This window comes from Dromiciops gliroides, chromosome 1, assembly GCF_019393635.1.
Source record: "Dromiciops gliroides isolate mDroGli1 chromosome 1, mDroGli1.pri, whole genome shotgun sequence".
Taxonomy (NCBI): Eukaryota; Metazoa; Chordata; class Mammalia; order Microbiotheria; family Microbiotheriidae; genus Dromiciops; species Dromiciops gliroides.
In genome coordinates, this window is record NC_057861.1 from 387,367,636 (window position 1) to 387,382,410 (window position 14,775).

At 40.8% G+C, this 14,775-nt stretch overlaps 1 protein-coding gene across 2 annotated transcripts in view; it reads left to right on the forward strand.

Annotated features, from left to right (window-relative positions):
- The first annotated feature begins 5,444 nt into the window (after positions 1–5,444).
- LOC122737384 (serpin B6-like) overlaps positions 5,445–14,775 on the forward strand; it is a 28,069-nt gene continuing 18,738 nt past the window's right edge. Inside the window, exon 1 of one of the 2 annotated variants that reach the window (XM_043979883.1) lies at positions 5,445–5,620. The gene's annotated coding sequence lies outside the window, so the exon portion shown is untranslated. Of the gene's footprint in view, positions 5,621–5,678; positions 6,017–14,775 lie in introns of those variants that run through there. The other variant, XM_043979884.1, reaches the window with a different exon arrangement.

A 14,775-nucleotide genomic window follows, 5' to 3' on the forward strand; every position in this document is an offset into this window, starting at 1 on the left:
CCCATCTCAGTGATTCTGAACACCTGTGGGTCATCATACAAACCCCATTCCCCACCCCACACTACCCAATTCCTCATTCCCATTCCTTTCAACCCACCCACTCCAAAATCCCAACCAAATGCTACTCACCCCTTCCACTGTGTCCCATGGAATGTCTGTTCCATAGGCCATGGACTTGCATTTATTTAAAATTTTTTCCTTTCACATTCCTTCCATCTTCTATCACAAAGATAGCCTCCACCCTGATTGCAAAACCTCCCTGGTCACCCTTCCCAGTACTGTTTGCACTTGAAATCTTTCCCCTTGATGCACTGGTCAAGGTGGGAGAGTTGAAATACTCCTCACTTCCCACTGTCACTTCCAGGCCCCCCTCCCCAGGATGACTATCAGTTGGTAACCTCTCATCCTTTGAGGTTCATACAATCCATATCTACTCCCCTAGTCAAAATCTTGGTAGTTAATGTCTATAGACAATAGGAGACTTTCCTTCCTTCCTTCTGTAATAAGTTCAATATGGGGCTTAAATTTTTCTCTCCTCCCCAACTCCTACCCTCAGACTGACTTCAACATACATACTGATACTCTCTCCAATATCATAACCTCTCTGTTTCTCAATCCACTCATTTCCTGTGACCTATTCCTCCACCTTGCCCAGGGTCACACAGCTAGTAAGTGTCAAGTGTCTGAGGCCAGATTTGAACTCAGGTCCTCCTGAATCCAGGGCCGGTGCTTTATCCACTGCGCCACCTAGCTGCCCCCATGTGTCATATTTTACTGGAAAAAAATTTGAGGGCCATTCACTGAGAGACTCCCCCTTTTCTCCTCCTCTTCATCTCACATCACTCAGATACTTTGTGTCATGATCCCTTCCTTCATTCCTATCTCACATGAAGATGTGACCTTATCCTTGACAAGGCCAACCCCTTCACATTTACAAAAGTGATCTCATTCCATCCCATCTTCTCCAGCAGATTGCCCCTTCTATATCACTATTCTCTCACTTATCTTCAATCTCTCCCTGTCTGCTGGATGTTTCCTTATTGCCTATAAACATGACCATGTCTACCCTATCCTGAAAAAAAAACCCTCACTTGATGAATTGTGATGAATATTGATGCAAAAATTTTTAATGAAATACTAGCAAGGAAATTGCAGCCATAAATCACAAAGATCATACACTCTGACCAGGCTAGATTTATATCAGGAATGCTGGGCTTGTTCAATATTAGGAAAATCATACGCATAATTTGACCATGTCAGTTATAAAAACAACAAAATTCATATGATTATGTGAATAGATGCAGAAAAAGGTTTTGACAAAATACAACACCCATTCCTATTAAAATACTAGAAAGTATAGGAACAAACGGAGTTTTTCTTAAAATGATAAATAGTATTTATCTAAAATTAAGAGCAAGCATTATCTATAATAGGGATAAACTAGAAGCCTTTCTGATATGATCAGGGATAAAATAAAGATGTCCATTATCAATATTATTATGCAAGAAATGCTACATGTAGCAATAAGACAAGAAAAATCAATTAAAAGAATAAGCAAAGGCAATGAGAAGATAAAATCATCACTTTATAGAGTTAATTTTATGGTATATTTAGAGAACCCGAAAGAGTCAACTAAAAAACTAGCTGAGGGGCAGCTAGGTGGCACAGTGGATAGAACACCGGCCCTGTATTCAGAAGGACCTAAGTTCAAATCCGACCTCAGACACTTAACACTTACCAGCTGTGTGACCCTGGACAAGTCACTTAACCCCAATTGCCTCACCAAAAAAACCAAAAAACCAAAAAAAACCCTAGTTGAAACAATCAACAATTTAGCCAATTTATAGGATATCAAATAAGACCACACAAATAATCAACATTTCTATTACCAACAAAACCCAGCAGGAAGAGACAGAAAGAAATTCCATTTAAAATGGCTGCAAACAGGATAAAATGTTTGTGTTTGCTTGTCAAGACACACACAGGAACTACATGAACATAATTATAAAAACACTCCTCACACATATAGAAATTAATCTAAACTATTAGAGAAATATAGTTTATGGGAAGGCTGAGCCAGTACAATAAAAATGACAAAACTATCTAAATGAATTTACTAATTCAGTATCATAGCAATCAAACTACCAAAATGTTACTTTGTAGGGTTAGGAAAAAAAATAAATTTCATATAGAGTATTTGGGACAAACTGCTTCAGTTTACCCAAATAACTCGAGGAGACCACCAAGTCAAGCAGAAACAGATTTATTACATTATCATGAGAACAGAAAAACTCAATGACTGAGAGTGAGTCACAATAATAGGCTCATGCTTTGGATTTTTATAGGAATTTTTAGGCAGGGGGAAGTCCCCATGTGCACTGGGTGAGCTCACAATCTAATACCCAATTCTCTCTCACCCAGGATGCATGCTTAGCTTGTGATCAATGTATAGAGGCATGTATATATGTAAGGGGGAAGAAGGGGAGGGAGAAACAAGGTCGAACCAAGGGAAGGCGGGGGTGGGGGGTGGGGTGGGGGTGCAGGTAATGAGTACCAGGGGCAGGCTTAGGAATGTGAAAAAGGGGAGGCAGGAATCATTCTCCTATCTCATTGCAATTAATCCATGACAGGGACTGGGGGTCTGACATGGGAAGATGGATACCAGGCTCCATCCTCAGAGTTTAATCTGACTCGAACCCATCCCATACATATGGGAAAAAAGATTAAGTAAGGGAGCCAGCAGTACCAGATCTCAAACTATATTAGAAAGTGGTAATCATCAAAATTTCTTTGGTACTAGATAAGAAATAGAGTGGCTGATCAATGGAATTGATCAGGTTCATAATTCGTTGTTGTTATTGTTGTTGTTCAGTCATGTCTGACTCTTTATGACCGACTGGGGTTTTCTTTGCAATGACACTAGAGTGGTTTGCCATTTCCTTCTTAATTTCATTTTACAGATAAGGAACTGAGGCAAACAGGGTTAAGTGACTTGCCCAGAGTCACACAGGTAGTAGGTGTCTCAAACTGGATTTGAACTCAGGAAGATGAATGAGTCTTCCTGACCAAAGGCCTGGAATTCTATCCACTGCTCTACTTAGCTGCTCATCTCATAGTATAAAACATAGAATATTATGAAAATAGTTTTCACCTCTAAATATACCATCATGTCATCTGCAAAGAATGATAAGTTTGATTCCTCATTGCCTATTCTAATCCCTTCAATTTCTTTTTCTTCTCTTATTGCTACAGCTAGCATTTCTAGTACGTTATTGAATGATACTGGTGATATTAGGCATTCTTATTCCACTTCTGATCTCATTGGGAAGGCTTCTAGCCAGATAATGCTTGCTGATGGTTTAAGATAGATAGTACTTATCATTTTAAAGAAAGCTTAATTTATTCCTATCCTATAATTTATTTTTATTTTTATTTTTTTGCGGGGCAATGGGGGTTAAGTGACTTACCCAGGGTCACACAGCTAGTAAGTGTCAAATGTCTGAGGCTGGCTTTGAACTCAGGTCCTCCTGACTCCAGGGCTGGTGCTTAATCCACTGTACCACCTAGCTGCCCCCAAATAGTATTTATTTATTCATTTCTTTATTTACTGAGGGCAATGAGGGCTAAGTGACTTACCCAAGGTGACACAGCTAGTAAGTGTGAAGTGTCTGAGGCCGGATTTGAACTCAGGTCCTCCTGAATCCAGGGCCAGTGCTTTATCCACTGGGCCACCTAGCTGCCCCCCCACCATTGGTTTTGTTATTGATAACTTTCCTAATATTAAACCAACCCTGCATTCCTGGTATAAATCCCACCTGGTGATAGTGTATTTACCTGGAGATATATTGTTGTAATTTCCTTCCTAATATTTTATTTGAAAGTTTTGCATAAATATTCATTATGGAAATTGGTTTATAATTTTTTTTCTCTGTTTTAGCAGAGATAGAGACAGAGACAGAGAGTCCCTGGCCTCAAGGATCTTAACATTCAAATAGAGGGAGATAAAGTTAAAACATACTGGTAAAAGGATCGGTAACTAGGAAGGGAGTTTTGCTCTCAGAAGATGGAAAAGTTGAGGAGGGACATTCAGTGGCAGACCAATAACGAGATGACCTGTGTGGGCATCTGCATGGCCAAACAGGATGTACAACTTTTGAGTAATCTGGTGATTTCTGACAGTGGGAGGGCTAGTTTGCACATATTTTTTTTTTCTTTTCCCCTTAACAGTATAAGGCCCTAGGGCGGAAGTTGCAAAGAAGAATGGATTCAATTCCCAAGAATTAGAGGCATTTATTCTGGAAGTCCCAGTAATGAAGGTCCAAGACCTCAGGTTTGGAGTAGGTGCTGCTCCAGATTGGGATGAGCAGAACAGTGACAGCAGAGAGTTCTAATTGTCAAGGTTATTCCAACATGGAGTTGATCTGTTTCCTCTTCAGTACCTCCACCTTCTCCAAGACAGCAGAATCTCATCCCTGCATTTCATGACTCATCTGTTGGTAGAAAGGAAGTTTGGAATCTAGGGAACACTGAAGCTGGGAGTATAGAACCTGTGAAATGGGTTCCTCTGTCACTTGATATTATCTGAAGGAATTATAAAACAAGAAAGACATCATTTAAAAAATTTCTTTGCAACTACTAACTGCAGTGGCTGTTCTAAATGTTCTAAATGGGAAGCTCGATCAACCCTGAGAATTTACAATTGCTAAAACATAATCAAAGCCCAACAACCTGGCATTTTCTTATCTTTCTAGTGTTCTTAGGCTTTGTCTTTTCTTCAATCTAGGAACAGTGGCCCACTCATTATTTCTTATTAAGTTATATTATTCCTTATTATGATATTTCTTGTATACCCAGTCTAACTGACTTGCTGTCACACCCACACTATGTTTCTTGGAATCCACACTTCTCTGCTTGCTGTTTCTTGTACACCCACACTGTACTACATGCTAAAAACTTGAACTAAAAAACTAATGAGTTTCTGTCATATTGGCAGGGTTCCAAAAATACCATATAACCATATACTTAGAGGGGAAATTGAGTCAAGAAAGGTCCCAAATCACTCCGACTAATAGATTATACAATAATTGTTATTGCCTGGATTCAAACCGAGAGCAAATCAAAGTAAGAGTTTCCAGTTATAATTAGTCTGAGTGGAATAATGCAAAAAATCTTTTAAACAGTCTGTGGAGCCAAGTTTGTGGTCTGGGATCTCTGGTGAGATTCTTTCCTCGCTAGCCTTCAAGACTATCTCCCTTTTCAATGGCTTGAAGCAGAGAGAGTCAAGGATTGGGAAATGAATCCTTTACACATCTCATCAGTGTTACTACAGTTGGGCGTGCTCCGAAGGGCATAATTTCCCTTTGCACCAGGTTTCCAGTGTGCCCCGAGTCAGGAAATAGTTTAAGGAGTAGGAGGGAATAGCTTCCCTCTGACTCCTCCCACAGTCCAGTCGTGACTATTTCCAGGCCCTGGGGGTGGCTCTGGTTTGCTTTAAACAGAACCCACGCTGGGCTTAACAGCAGTACTTTTCCCCGGGGTTGCAAGCCAGAAGGAAGCAGCAGCAGCAGCAGCAACAACAGTAGCAGCGACAGCACTTATCACCTCACTACAGCGAGTACAGGTAGGCGGAGGCCGACTGGGCTTCTCGATCTTCTCTGTGCCCTTCCTCCAATGGCAGAGTACGGGGAGGGGCCGGGTGTTAGCGCAGGATTCCTGCGCTTTGCCGGAGATGGGGAAAGGGCTAGGCAGGCTTGGCTCGGGCACGTAAAAACCTTCCCACTTGGCCCTGGGGTCGGGGCCGCGCTGCTCAGGATTAGTCTAGCCGAGCTCCAGGGGGCCCGTGTCTGCGTTTGAAACTAGAGAGGAAGTCCGTGGGCCCGAGTACGCCTGGGTCTCAAGAGCAGCCGCAGAAGCAGCTGCAAATACGCTTTCGCTTTTCCCTGAGCGCGAGCGGCGCTTTATTGTTTCTGATTGCGAGGATTTAGTAGCCCGAGCCTGGCGGAGAAAGCTGGCACAGGTGAGTAGGTTCTGAGCGCTTGCTCGGGTTGCTTACTTTAGGAGTGAGGATGGTACTTTTTCGCACTTCCTGCCTACCCCCAAGCACACTGGGGCAGTCCTGGGCAGCCAGATCTGCTGGCTCTGAATTATGCATAGGTCAGTTGGGGAGCGGCCTGCCAATGGCACTGGATACTCCCTGAACCGGGGGTGCCACTAATGGTCTGACCTGCGAGCATCCCCTAACTGCGAAAAAGGAGCACAGGTATCCTGCAACCCTGCTTCCTCCTCATCGTCAGTTCCGAGGGGAGGAAGAGGAAGGCGATTGCAGAAGGACGACATGGGGGCAGAACTGAGTCGTTCCAGGTGATACTTGCACTAGAAATAGAATATTTACCTGTGCGGAGAGAGGAGGTGAAAGGGCAGTAGACTCTATAACTCTTCCCTCTTACAGCATTTCCGCATTGGGACAGAAGAGTAGGTTTCATTTGGGGATATTCGTCCAGTTTTAAACTTGTAAGTAAACACAGAGGGCTTCGAGATGAGTCTCCCGAAGAGGCTAAGTAGTATGGTCGAGGCTAGTTAGTGGCGGCGCCTGGACTCTAGAATACAGTGCTGATTCTCGACCAGGTCTCTTTTTGTTTCCCCCTTAATAGTATTTAATTTTTCCCCCCAATTACATGTAAAGCGAGTTTTCATCATTCATTTTTGTAAAATTTTGAGTTACAATTTTTTTCTCCCTTCCCTCCCCAAGACAGCAGGCAATCTGATATGGGTTATATATATTAAACATATTTCCACGTTAGTCATGTTATGAAAGAAGAATCAGAACAAAAGGGGAAAACCACAAAAAAGAAAAAAAGCAAACAAAAAACTCCAAATAAAGTGCAAATACTGTGCCAGTCTGCATTCAGACTCCATAGTTGTTTTTCAGGATGTGGAAAACATTTTCCATCTTGAGTCTTTTGACCCCGGGAGGTCTTTTTATGATATCAGATCCCACACAAGTGCTCAAGCCTTAAGTAGAAATTGTAAATCCTGGAAGTGAATTGAAAAAAGAAGAAAGGAAAGGAGGGAGGGACTAGCTTTGTGATTATGGTGAAGAAGCTTGTCCCCTGGGAACAAATGATAAAATTTACTTCCCTCCTTTAATTGGAAAGGGAAGCGACCACGGGTGTGAAATGTGGGGGACAGATGTGTCTACTGATTTTGCTTAACTGGTTCTTGTTATTACAGGGGAGGTGCTTACTAGATAGAGGAGAGGGAAAGAAGTGCATTTGGGAAAGAGTCATGTAAAAAAAAAAAAAAAGGTACCAAAACTTAAAAGCAAAGTGAATTCTAGATAGACATTATCAGGACATTGTCATTGTGCAAGTTTCAGTGGCAGAGCTTGGGGCCCTTCTAATGTTGGTTGGGGAGCCAACCCTAAGCCTATTTAGTACCTGGGATTTGACAGGGCTTCCTAGGTCAATACCATTCCGACATAACTAGGCAACAGTAGTCAGCTTTGTTTCAAAACCAGTCTTTTTTTTTTTTTTTTTTGGTGGGGCAATGGGGGTTAAGTGACTTGCCCAGGGTCACACAGCTAATAAGTGTCAAGTGTCTGAGGCCAGATTTGAACTCAGGAACTCCTGAATCCAGGGCCAGTGCTTTATCCACTGTACCACCTAGCTGCCCCCTCAAAACCAGTCTTATGTTCCTGGAGCTAAAAATTTGAGATCCATGAAAATTCCCACTACATTTTAAAATCTGTGAAAAGCAGTGTGGTTTTATTAAAACCACTTCAGGGGGGGAAATGGGCAAAAATCTAGCCTCTTCAAGACTTAGAGGCTCTATGTACTTTGTATCTATCATCACCATCATTAAATTCATTTTGTTAAAATGTTAGCAGGTGCTTCAGACTTCATTTTGGAAATTCATTTTTGTGAAGCTTCTTACTTCAGGGACAAGGATAGGAGGTGGTGAAATTTGAATGCTCAAATCAAGACATGGAGTTACAAGAAGAAATTGGGATAAATGTTTTACTACATTTTATTGCCCAGTCTGGTAAAGAGCCCTATTGTTGAGTATGAACCCTGCCAAGACCAAAGGTTATTCCAGCAAGGTTTTGGGTGGTATCAGAGTTGAATAAACAGGTTAGATATGATATCATAAAGTAATCTTTGAATGAGTTTCCTGGATTTTTACCCGTCTTTGGAGTAAAACAGTAGTACTCTTGTAGTGTATATGAATCATCATCAGATAATTTATATTGAGTATTACTAGTCACAAGTTAATAATTCTTGAAAATGGGCAAATAAAATTCATATGGATCGATGTTTCACCACCAGATAAATAGCAATGTTTTCTCAAGATATGGCCATATTATATGATAACTTGAAGTAATACATTGGTGAACTCCTACCTAGTTGAATTGTATTTTTGTTTTGTTTTGTTTTTTGGTGAGGCAATTGGGGTTAAGTGACTTGCCCAGGGTCACACAGCTAGTAAGTGTTTAAGTGTCTGAGGCTGGATTTGAACTCAGGTACTCCTGACTCCAGAGCTGGTGCTCTATCCACTGCACCACCTAGCTGCCCCCTGAATTGTATTTTTAAGCAAACTTTGACTAGTTTACAAACTTTATGATTAATTTCTAGCCCATCCTTACCGTGAAAATACAATAATAGTAAAAATGAAAGAAAGAAATCTCTTCCTGCTTGCCTGGTATAACCTACACTCTGCTCCTTAAATACCTTAGGTTTAGAACTTTAACTTATGTGTGACTGTTAAGAATCTTATTATTTTGCAATGGTGATCAATTGCTTTGTTTTATATTTGTTAGGTGATTTTTTTTTTATTCACATTTCAGTACCAGTGAGTAGGGCTTTAGCAAATTAATGCCTGAAATGACTATATTATGTAATTAGTTACCTATACAGACTAGTTGGCTACTTAGCAGTTGGCTAGGCAATAGGTATTTCTTTTGTAATTTTGCCTCCTAGCGGGGCCTTCATTGTCAACTGTAAGAGTTGGGTCTAATTTCACCTTGTTTATAATTGCTTAGAATTGTAGCATCCAAGAGCTGGAAGGTGCACTAGACATTTATTGTGTAGACAAATGAGGACCAGACAAGTTGGGATTTACCAAGGTTAAAGAAATAGCAAATTATTGGCAGAAATGGGTCTGGACCTGAATTCCATATTTTGGGACTTAAGTATTAACCCCCCCCCTTTACTTTTAGATTACCCACTTTTTTTTTTTAATGAGGCAATTGGGGTTAAGTGACTTGCCCAGAGTCACACAGCTAGTAAGTGTTAAGTGTCTGAGGCCGAATTTGAACTCAAGTACTCCTGATTACAGGGCCGTTGCTCTATCCACTGCACCATCTAGCTGCCTCCCCCCTTTACTTTTAAGTAACTTTGGGAATCATTAATACATCATTAACTTATAATTTCAGCTCTAGGACAATCTCTTCATATAAAGCTATTTTTGACACTTTAGTAATGTGGGGACCAGTTTTTAATTGGGGAGTGCTAGCTAAGTGGCTCACCGCAATATTGGGGCAAGGAAGGAGACCAGCAGCCTCCCTCAAAACAGAACAAGATTTATTTTAACCAGAATGCACTTTAAAAAAAAAAAAAACACAAACAGGATCAGTAGGATCAAGGGAAAGGAAATAAAATGGGGAAAGGGAAATTATAATACCTGAAAAAATACCGCCGCCCAGGAATCAGCTGAAAATACGCGGCAGAACGCCTGTCGCTTTCCAGCTTCCACCTAGAATGCCCAATTCTCCTCACCCAAACCTAGAAACACCCCACCCAGCCCTAGACAATGGGATGGCCGCTCTGACAGTCACATGACTGCCCACACTAGGCTTCCAATCATTATAATTTTGCCAGGCCCACATAGGCGTGGTCGAGTGGTGATGACGTGAGGTGCCAAAGCCCTGGCAACGGCTACAACCAGTGGGTGGAGCACCGTGTGGTTTGCGGAGCCCCAGGCCAGTGCTCCCCGAGGCATAAAAACCTCAAATAACAATTCTTTACAGTAACATGTCCTTTTGTGGAGGTTCTGAGAGGGATTGTCCTTGCCTTCAACATTGCTTTACAACAAATAATCACATCCAGATCCTGTGAGTTCTGGTTCTGAAAATCCAAAGAGAAGAAATGTCTTGACTCTTAACATGTTGTCTAGGGAAGACCTGATGCCAGCCTGTTTTATCTTCTATTTTCTGATGTGTAATTATTTTTTTTATTATTATTACATTATATCGTGTCCTCCCAGTCACTATACAAAGTAAGCTGTTTGAGGGAATGGGTTGCTTATCACTCAATCTTTGTATTCCTGGTGCTTAACACAGTGCCTGGTGATGAATCAATGTTTATAGATTGATAATTTATTAAGCACTTACTGCTTACTAGGCTCTATCTTAAGTTCCAAGATACAAAGATGAAGTGAAAACCAATGAATAAATATCTATGTCACATGAATAAATGAATGACGATACAAAATCTGTTTCCTTCCATAATCTGTTTCCAAACCTCCATTAGCCCCTCAGCCTGGTTGCTAGCCCAGGAGAGGCATGGGCACCACCAGGAAAGATGCACAGGGGAGGGAACTGGATCAGCTGAGAAGGTCTTCAGGGCTCTTCCCAGCTGCTGCTTACCTGCATCAGAACTCAGCTACTCTTGTCTTTCTTGCTGTAATAGCATTGTTTCACTGATTTCTTGAGTAGCTCCTGCCCATCTTTGGCCTTTTGGAGGTATGGAGGACAACTACTACAAAATGTCCTTTTATGCTTCTGCTGTCAGAAGTTAAATACTAGGCTCCTTGGGGTGGGCCATTCCTCTGGCCTTTATGGTATAGAGGATGCTTTGCATTTCAAAACTGCTTGTAATTTAGTTACAATTTATCCTACAATGTTTAAGGTTATCTGATGAAAGGATGTATAGGGTTGTGGGGGGGGGAGCAGATCCCATTCACTAAAACGTAGCTAGGCCGGCTCAGTGGGGGACAGAAGTCATAATGCACTGCTCGTTATCATGTTTTTCATAGCTCTTAGAACTTCAGTGATTTCAGGTGCTGGCCTTTGTTAGACAAAATAAGAGTCAAAAAATATCTCTTCTTACACTAGGTATTTTGTGCCTTTTGCTGAGGTTTGAGCTAAATCAACTGTCTTGTTGAGAGAATTGAACTTTGTGCCAAGTAGATTAAAGGGAGGCTTGGACAGTCGAGATGGTGTTCACTAGGGTTATTTAGCTTTCCCTATATTCTCCAAATGGGGAGAAGTAATTAGCAAATTCATTTCACTTTAGCTTTTTCAAAATCAAATGAGACTTCCTAGGTTTATCCATTTTTTACATACTATTTTTCCTATTATTGGTGTGATGGCATTCCATACTGTGATGTTTAAAATCTAAATTGTGGTTGCCTTAAATTAGAAGCTTTAACACCAGTCCTTGGGCATTAAACATTTATTAAAGCATACAGATATTTACAAGGAGTTCAGAAAGTTAAGAAAAAGAAGTCCTACCTAGCCTAGAGTTCCAGCCTGGTTGGGTTCTTCCTGAAGTCCTCCTCCACAAGCCTGCTTTAATCAGGAACTCTCTCCAGCAAACTCATTGTGGAAGCTTTTTATAGGCCTGGAACAGAGGCGGTCCTTACACACTGCTTCAAGCTGATTGGTTGGCATCATCCAAATCCATCTGGTTCTCAAGGTGTGATTACAATCCAGTTAACTTGAAGTAGGCTAATCAGCAGTTAATCACTCTCACTTGATTCAATCAGTCTAGATTAATCTCCAGGTGTGGGTGTTTGAGTATCTGCTAAATCTCATTATTTCATCACACTACTAAAAGTTTGCTTGTAACCAGTTAGTAAACCCACTTAACCCTGAATCCAACCAATCATTTCCTCTATCTACGTTTTCCTCATTTCTGTACAATGATTATTGGTATTGATGATGATGCTTCTGAATCATAAGGAGAAAACTGAATCATTTTTATGTCCAAAGATTCTTAAGTTTTTGTCTATGGTATTCTTTGAAAGTTTGCAATTTGTAGAGCAATCTGGAATTATGCCTAAAGAATTCTTAAACTACCTATACCCTTTGACCCAGCAATACCACTACTTGGTCTATTTCCAAAGATGATTAGGAAAAAAGGAAAAGAATCTTTGTGTTCTAAAATGTAAACAGCAGCTCTCTCTTTGTGGTGGCAAAGAACTGGAAATTGCAGGGATGCCTATCAGTTGGGGAATGGCTGAACAAGTTATTGCAGATGGTTGTGATGGAATACTACTGTACTATAAGAAATTATGAACTCATTGATTTTAGAAAAACATGGAAAGACTTGCACAAAATAAAGAAGAGTGAAATGAGGAGAACCAAAAGAACATTGTATACAGTGACAATATTGTTTTAAGAATGACTGAGCAAATAAGCTATTTTGTCTACTATAAATCCCCATTAACTTCTTTTTTTTAAATAAAGTATTTTATTTTTTTCCAGTTACATGTAAAGATAGTTCTCAACTTTTGTTTATACAAGCTTTCCGATTTCAGATTCAGAAAACTGCCTGTTCATATCCTTTTACCATTTCTCCACTTGGTCAGGAGCCCAGAGACCCAGAGCTTCATAAATGCTGACTTGTGGCCCAGCTGTATTTTGTCTCACTCTGCTATTATGGTGCTGGACATGGAGTCTAGGCTTGAAAGCCAAGAAGGCAGTATTGAAGGGTGTCCATAGCCACAAAAAGTAGATCAGAACATCCCCCACCTTCCAGCGACCCAAGACTCTAAGACTTCGAAGGCAGCCCAAATACCCTTGGAAAAGTGCCCCTGAGGAGAAACAAGCTTGACTACTTATGCCATCATTAAGTTTCCCTTGACCACTGAGTCCCCTATGAAGACGATAGAGGACAACACCACCCTTGTCTTCATAGTGGATGTCAAAGCCAACAAGCAGCAGATGAAGCAAGCCATAAGGAAGCTTTATGACATTGCTGTGGCCACGGTTAATACACTGATATGACCTGATGGAGAGAAGAAAGTCTATGTCCAACTGGCTCCAGACTATGATGCTTTGGATGTTGCCAACAAAATTGGAATCATCTAAATTGTGTCCAGCATCCTACTCCACTATAATAAAAAAATTCCCAGTATAAAATAAATAGATAAAGTTAGAAGAGAGAAAATAAAATTAAGAAAGAAGACAAGCAGAAAGAAGTGGTAGGGATTAGAAAAAGTGGTGGTGATGGCAGTAGTGGCAATGATGATAATAATAATAATAAACTGGTAGATACTTTAAGGTTTGCAAAGTACTTTACAAAAATATCTTCTCATGTTACCCTCACAACAGTCCTGTGTGGTGACTTCTCTTATTACCCCCATTTTACAGTTGAAGAAAATGATGCCAACAGAAGTGTTTTTATTATAGTGGAGCAGGATGCTGGACACAGGGGTCCTGAGTGGAAAAAGTTCAAGATGCCTTGATATAAATGATTATTCCTTTTGCTTCCTCTATTTGAGGAGGGTCCAGGGCAAACAAAGAGAGAATATCAAGAAGGGATGTTGTCGTTCTGGGTATTTTTGATTGGGGAGAGCCAAGTGTATTTGCAGGTAGAAAAAGGGATCTAGGGGAGAAAAAGATTTTAAAAATAAATACAAAAGAGGAAATGATTGATTGATAGAGCAAAGTCTTAGAGGAGGTAGAAGAGAATGGATTAAGGACATAGTTGGGGGCAGCTAGGTGGCACAGTGCATAGAGCACCAGCCCTGGAGTCAGGAGTACCTGAGTTCAAATCCGGCTTCAGACACTTAACACTTACTAGCTATGTGACCCTGGGCAAGTCACTTAACCCCAATTGCCTCACTAAAAATAAAAAATACAAATAAAAAAAGGACATAGTTGGAGGGGTTAACCTTAGTAAGGAGTAGAGATATAAGTCTTCTTCCAAAATAGGAGTAAAAGGGGTTAGAATGAAGACTGTTTTGATGATATGTTTGTGTTTATAAAGACACAATTTAGAGCTGGGGAAGAGGGGAACTCAAACAGAGATGGACTTGATCTTCTCAGTAAAGTAAGAGCTGGTCAGATCCTATAAGGGAAGGAGTGGATTTTGTGGCTTGAGGTAAAAAGTCAAGGTTTAGAATTTTTGCCATAGAGAAAGTGATGGAGAGTCAGTAAAAGTTGAATAAAAAGATTGCTGGGTACCATTTAGCAGAGATTAGTGTGTGTGTGTGTGTGTGTGTGTGTGTGTGTGTGTGTGTGTGTGTGTGTGTGTGTTTGGTAAACTCAGTGGCCTTTTCTCCAAATGTGATGACCTTTTCTCAATCCTCATTCTCCTGGTCCTTTCCACAGCTGTGGCACTGTTGATCATCGAGTCTTCCTTGATAATCTCTTCTCTAGGTTTTGAAACACCTCTCTCTCCTGGTGTTCCTCCTACCCAACTGACTGCCCCTTCTCAGTCTCCTTTGTTGGATCTTCATCCAGATAATATCCTTTAGGTGTCCTACAGGGTTCTGACCTTGACCCTCTTCCCTTCTCTATAGGAGGGCTTCTTAAACTTTTTCCACTCATAACCCCTTTTCACCTGATAAATTTGTACCCGATCTTGGGTATATAAGTATATAAAACAGGTATACATAACCTTTTACTGATGCCAGATTTTTTGCCAACCCCACATTCAGTTATGTGACCCCATATGGGGTTGTGACCTGAAGTTTAAGAAGCTAGGCTCTGGAAAGACTTAAGTGGACTGATGCCGAGTGAAGTGAGCAGAACTAGGAGAATATTGTACA